This window comes from Odocoileus virginianus, chromosome 15 (assembly GCF_023699985.2).
Source record: "Odocoileus virginianus isolate 20LAN1187 ecotype Illinois chromosome 15, Ovbor_1.2, whole genome shotgun sequence".
In the NCBI taxonomy this organism is placed as follows: Eukaryota; Metazoa; Chordata; class Mammalia; order Artiodactyla; family Cervidae; genus Odocoileus; species Odocoileus virginianus.
In genome coordinates, this window is record NC_069688.1 from 35657975 (window position 1) to 35663623 (window position 5649).

Genomic DNA, 5649 nt, shown 5'->3' on the forward strand with positions numbered 1-5649 from the left:
GGAAAAGTTCATAAAATGCAAGACTGATAAAAATTTTCCAGTGTAAATGTTTTCACTGCATTTAGAGTGCTTTGCACATCCTAAACATCTTGCTGCATCTTGAAGAAATAAAAAGTGCACATCGTATATTATGAATAGTGGATGTGTTTTATGCAAAGAGTAGAAGGTAGAACTCTGAGGATCACTCATCAAAGAAGACTCTTGTCCTCATCACAAGTTTGAAACCGAAGCATTTGTCTATATTTCAAAATTCATTAACATTCAGTATGTGTGTTGCATGTAAAAAGTATTTGTGGCTATCATAATTTTGATTAATTAACTCATTGGAAGTCCTGAATGAGTAAGAAGAGGGCTTCCTCTAATTTCGGCTAAGAAGATAAGGCACGTTTCCTAAAGAAAGGGTAATTTTCTTCTGGGCCCTTGCTAGATATCCCATTACTAGCCTTATTTACATAAGGAAGCAAACTCTTCCTCAGTGAGTAAATCAATTACATTGAGCAAACATTTATTGAATTTCCATGGCTTTCAGGATAAAAGGGAAATTATTGATCATGGCAGAAAAGTACATTCATGATCTGGTTCATCTCCCATTGCTCCTCACCTGACTTATCTTTTTAGAATAACAAGACAATGTACTTGTGAATTTTAAACTCCTACTATGTGTCAGTATTGTATGCTTTTGTACATTCTCTTTCAGAGGCCTAAAATGCCTATTATGTCATCAGGCATGTTTTGAATGCTGATTATTCAGTGAAAACTTTGTTTATTAAAAAAAAAAATCAGATTCATTCCTCTGCCATTTTTATACCAAATTTTCATTTTAAAGGAGAAAGATTTATATATAACTACTTATTGGAAATGTGTTTCTTATAACTGTATTAAGGATACTCAAAACCACACACACACACAAAATCACACTATTAGAGGATGTTCTAGTGTATTAGAACAAATAATTTAAAATGATGCTTGTATAGAAGTCATGTTTACAAAGAGACTTAAAGTTAACTGAAAGTATTTAAAGTTCAGTACATTCTTAAATGCTTGGTACATGTGCTGTCGGAAAACACATCATAAGATATAGTGTTAACCCAATAGTGTTAACCCAAAAGTGGATAGAAAATAATGAAAAAAAGTCTAAAAATTTATTGTGTGTAACTCTAGGTGGTGGCATTAGATTACAGGTGTTAGTCTGTACTCTCCATTTTTTTTAAACAGTTAAAATGTGTTACTTTGACAACAAATAAAATATTTAAACAAGTCTCAATACTTTGTTCAAGGGTCATCACTTTTCTTATGAAGTGCTCCTGAATCATTTATCCTTACCAAGCATTACCCTCTCTCCACTGACTTATTATTTTTTACAAATAGTAGCAAGTATATTGAGTTTATTTCTCTACTTTAAACTTTTGAAAGAGATTGTGTCAAAATTTTCTCTCCAGTATTAACACATATTATAGTATAACCTGAATATTGTGCATGTTTGGGGTTCAAGCAATATAATATAACATGAGTTTCTTCAACAAAATTAGCAATATTCTCCAACTACCTGGCAGAGGGGAAGAGGGTAATGTTCTTTATGTGATTTCTCATCATTAGGCCCAACTCCTCTAAAGACTCCATGATCTTCTCCTAGGTTGAGACAGTGCTAAATCATTTTTAATACCATCAGGCTATGAATATTATATATTTCAAGACAAAATTTTTCCTGAATTTTCTTGTGTTTCTTCAAATACTTCTCATTATTTGCTTTTGGAAAAAGCCTAAGGAAATTGGCATATTGTTTATTTTAAAAAAATATTAACAATAAGTATCACAGTTTTATTTTTTCACACTAGTAATCATGAAATGTTTTTTAAAAATCTGTTTATTTTCTAATTATGTATTTTTATGTTGAGTACCTTAGGGAAGAAAATAATTGCAATGATTTGAATTCATAATATAATTAATCCCTGGGTTCAATAAATATCTTTTATAATTATACCCAGTCAATATTAGAAATGTCTGTAGACACTAAGTCAGCTAACAAAATAATTAAAATAACTATATGAAATATAAATCTCAGGAATGGGGACTATCCATGATCAGTTAAGTCAGTTTGCCACTGTTTTTTTTTTTTAAACATGATTCACATTTACTTCAATCACAGACGCATTAATTGCAAGTATTTACTTACACCACTGATGCTAGCATCTTAAAACTAAGATCTTAAAAGAAACTTCAGTTTAATGCAAAGAAATTCAAGAAGAAAATTTTGGGACACTTGATCAGAAGATTTTGATGGCTGTCAAAATATTCAGGTGTACACAAAGGTGCAAGAAAGCCTGAGAAAGAAGAGTTGTTTGCGTTTCCCATTGAACACAGGATCCAAGAAATAAGTAAACCAAATATTCTATAGAAATTAGCCATCCAACCATACAGTGCCAATAAAGAATTTCTTACATTAGTAATGGACCACATTTTGAAAGCCTCGGCAAATGTTACAAAACAAAATATTAAGAGTAATATTTACAAATACAAACATAATTAGTTTTTTGCCTTCTATAAATAATAATCTTTGAAATGCAAAAAATGAGGTCCAACTGCAGTTCTTTTCTGGTGTGGCAAGCTGTAGGTACACATTGTCTACTGATTTACCTCCTTGAAGTTTTCTTGGAAGCAGTTGGACGGGGCTTAATTGCAGAAGCTGATGTCCTATTGGCTGGGCAGACTTCTCCATTGGTTTCCACAAACTGAAAAGCCTTCACCAAGCAGAGGGTTTCTTCCATGCTTCAGCCCACTGGGAGATCATTGATCCTCAAATGCTTGTTGACTCCATTGGCGTCAATTATGAAAAGAACACATAGTGAAGGGTCAGAACCTTCTCACCACAAACTGTAGTGTCGGGGGAGCTGTTTAGTCAGATCTGACAAGAGCTTAATGCTCATGTGGCCCAAACCAGCCTTCTTCCTCTGTGTGTTTCTCTAGGCCAGGGGGCTGAAGTGGGAACCCATTGACACTGCAGCAAGTTCACAGTTCACATCATGAAATTCATTGGCTTTGTCACTGAAAGCAATTGTGAAATTTCTGTTCACAAAAGTGGAATCCAAAGGATAGAAGAAGAGCACCAAATATTTCCCCTTGAAGTTGTCAGTTTAGTCGCTCAGTCATTGTCTTTGAACTCTCCCTTGCCAATGGCTGTACCCTTAATACAGGTCACTTGCTGGGTGATGGCAAGGATATGGTGTGAGGAACTGATGCTAGAGGCCAATTTTGTTGGACCAGAACCAGACCACAATGCATTTGTCAAGCATGTTCTTCAACAGACATAAGGGCTGCATAGGCAGAAATGCCTCAAGGAATGTCTTTCACATGTCAGACAAGCGATGCCCAGAGTAACCTTCCCACCATGGAGGCCATCTTCACTGTCAAATATGAATCTTTTTTTAAAAAAGTATACAGCTATTATTTAATGTATTGATTTATTGGCTGAGCAGGGCTTGTGGGAATCTTAGTTCCCCAACCAGGGATGGAACCCACATCCCTTGAACTGGAAGTGCTGATTCTTAATCATTGGACTGCTAGGGAAGTCCCAAGCATGGACTTTAATGATTACTTTCCCCTATTTTCTAATAAATAATTATGTATCTTTTTTTCCCCCTCAGAGGATGTATGACATTGTACTGGGTCCAATGGTGGTCTCTTATTGAGATTAAAAATATTTTTTTCTTAAAGTTTCTACCAACTTCATGAGAAAAAGACTAAAACCTGTATTTTTAGTTTTTAGACAAATGACTGGTTTGCCTCATTTCCAGTTTTTCAGTTTAAATTAGTAAGTACATAAGTAAATTGAGTGCTTTTATATCTATCTCTCTGCTAGATGAAAGAAAAATTAAAGATAATAAGAATAAGTTGCCCTAGCATCAGAGAATGGGACCCAAGGCTGTATTTGAATTGTGGTTGGAAGTATGAAGCTATGGTTGGAACTTGGGGAGCAGCAAAGAAGAAGTGGATGAATTGCTCGAGTGGCCCAGGTGTGAGAAGTGGCTTTTTGGAGGAGGTGACCTGGTTGCCAAGCAGCAGATGGAGAGTGGACCAACGTGGCAGCAAAATTGCACAGGCATTGATTGCAAAGACATATTTGTTCACTACAACTGCACTATTAGTTGACGCTCAGTGTCGCATCCTCTGTTTTGGGTATAGGTAGTTCATACTCTGCATTATTATCAGCAGAAGGAAATTCAGATGGGCTGAGCAGGTTTGTGAGACCAGCTATCCGTGAAACCCAAGTTGCTCAGTGGAGAAGACAGATACTGTATACCTTCTAGGATGAGTGTAAAACATGATCAGAAGGAAATGGTGATTTGGATTTATGTGTAATAGAGTTGGAAAACATAGAGAAACCATGTATAGGACCATATAGTGTAGGGGAAGGGAAGGAAGTTAATTGTATCTTTGGATACGAGAAAGTCTACTCTTAGGAAATGATGTTTGAGCTGATAAATGATGAAGTTGAGATTATTGGATAAAGGGTTGGATGTGTGAAATAAAAGGGTGGAAGTGTTACTTGCTCAATCTTTTTTGCCTCTTCGCTACACCATGGACTGTAGCCGGCCAGGCTCCTCTGTCCATGGAATTCTCCAGGCAAGAATACTGAAGTGGATTGCCGTTCCCTTCTCCAGGGGATCTTCCCAACCCAGGGATCCAACCTGGGTCTCCCACATTGCAGGCAGACTCTTCACCCTCTGAGCTATGAGGGTGGAATAAAGGATTGTTCTCCAACTCCTGGCTTGGACAGCTGATGGTGGAAATGCTATCACTAGTCTTGGAAAACTGATTTTGAGATGCCTTAGAGGCATCTTGAGTAGATAAATGGACCACATGTTTGGGTTTGAAAATTAGACAAGGTCAGTCTGGACTAGAGGTGAGATTTACTGAAGCCACAGACATATGCAGGATCACTTAGGAAGGTGCAGAAAGAGATGAGCATGGAGTCAGTGATAGTGCTGGTAAATTTCAACATTTAAAAAATGGGTAGCAGATGCCAAACCACAAAGAGATCTGGACAAGACAGCTAAAAAAGTGGGTGGGAAAAGAGTGTGTGGTGTTGACACTGAATTAAAAAGTGTGCAAGTGTGTGTGGTTAAAGGAGGAAGTGGTTAACAGGTCAAATGTCATGGCTAGGTCAAGCAAAATAAAAATTAGAAGGAGTCTGTTGGATTTAGAGATATGGGTAGAGATCATTGGATATCTCAACAAGAAGAGCTTCTTCTTGTTGGAAGAAGAGAAGGCTGGTTTGAATGAGTTAATGTGAAAAAGGGAAGTGAAGAAATGGCAAGGTCGATTGAAGATAACCGCTTTGAAAATTGTGGCTTTTGACAAGATGAGAAAGATAGGGTTGAAGCTAACTCAGTGTGAGGTAGCCTCTATTACTGTCCTGGTTTTAGACATAAGAAAACTGAAGACATGGAGAGGTTAAGCAGCTTGCCCAAGGTCACATGGTTAGAGTAAGAGTTAGAATTAAGCCCTAGGCAGTGGACTGTAAAGCTTGTCCTTTTACAGAAACTGTGTGTGCTGAATTGAGGAGTGTATGCCCTTTTGCCTTGTCACCTGGCATAACCTATTATTCCACCTTTACAGCTGAGGTCTGGAGTCCTGCTTGAGATTGACCAA

At 37.0% G+C, this 5649-nt stretch overlaps 1 pseudogene; it reads right to left on the reverse strand.

Annotated features, from left to right (window-relative positions):
• Positions 1-2622: 2622 nt before the first annotated feature.
• On the reverse strand, positions 2623-3396 carry LOC110131032 (thioredoxin-dependent peroxide reductase, mitochondrial pseudogene; annotated as a pseudogene).
• Positions 3397-5649: the final 2253 nt, after the last annotated feature.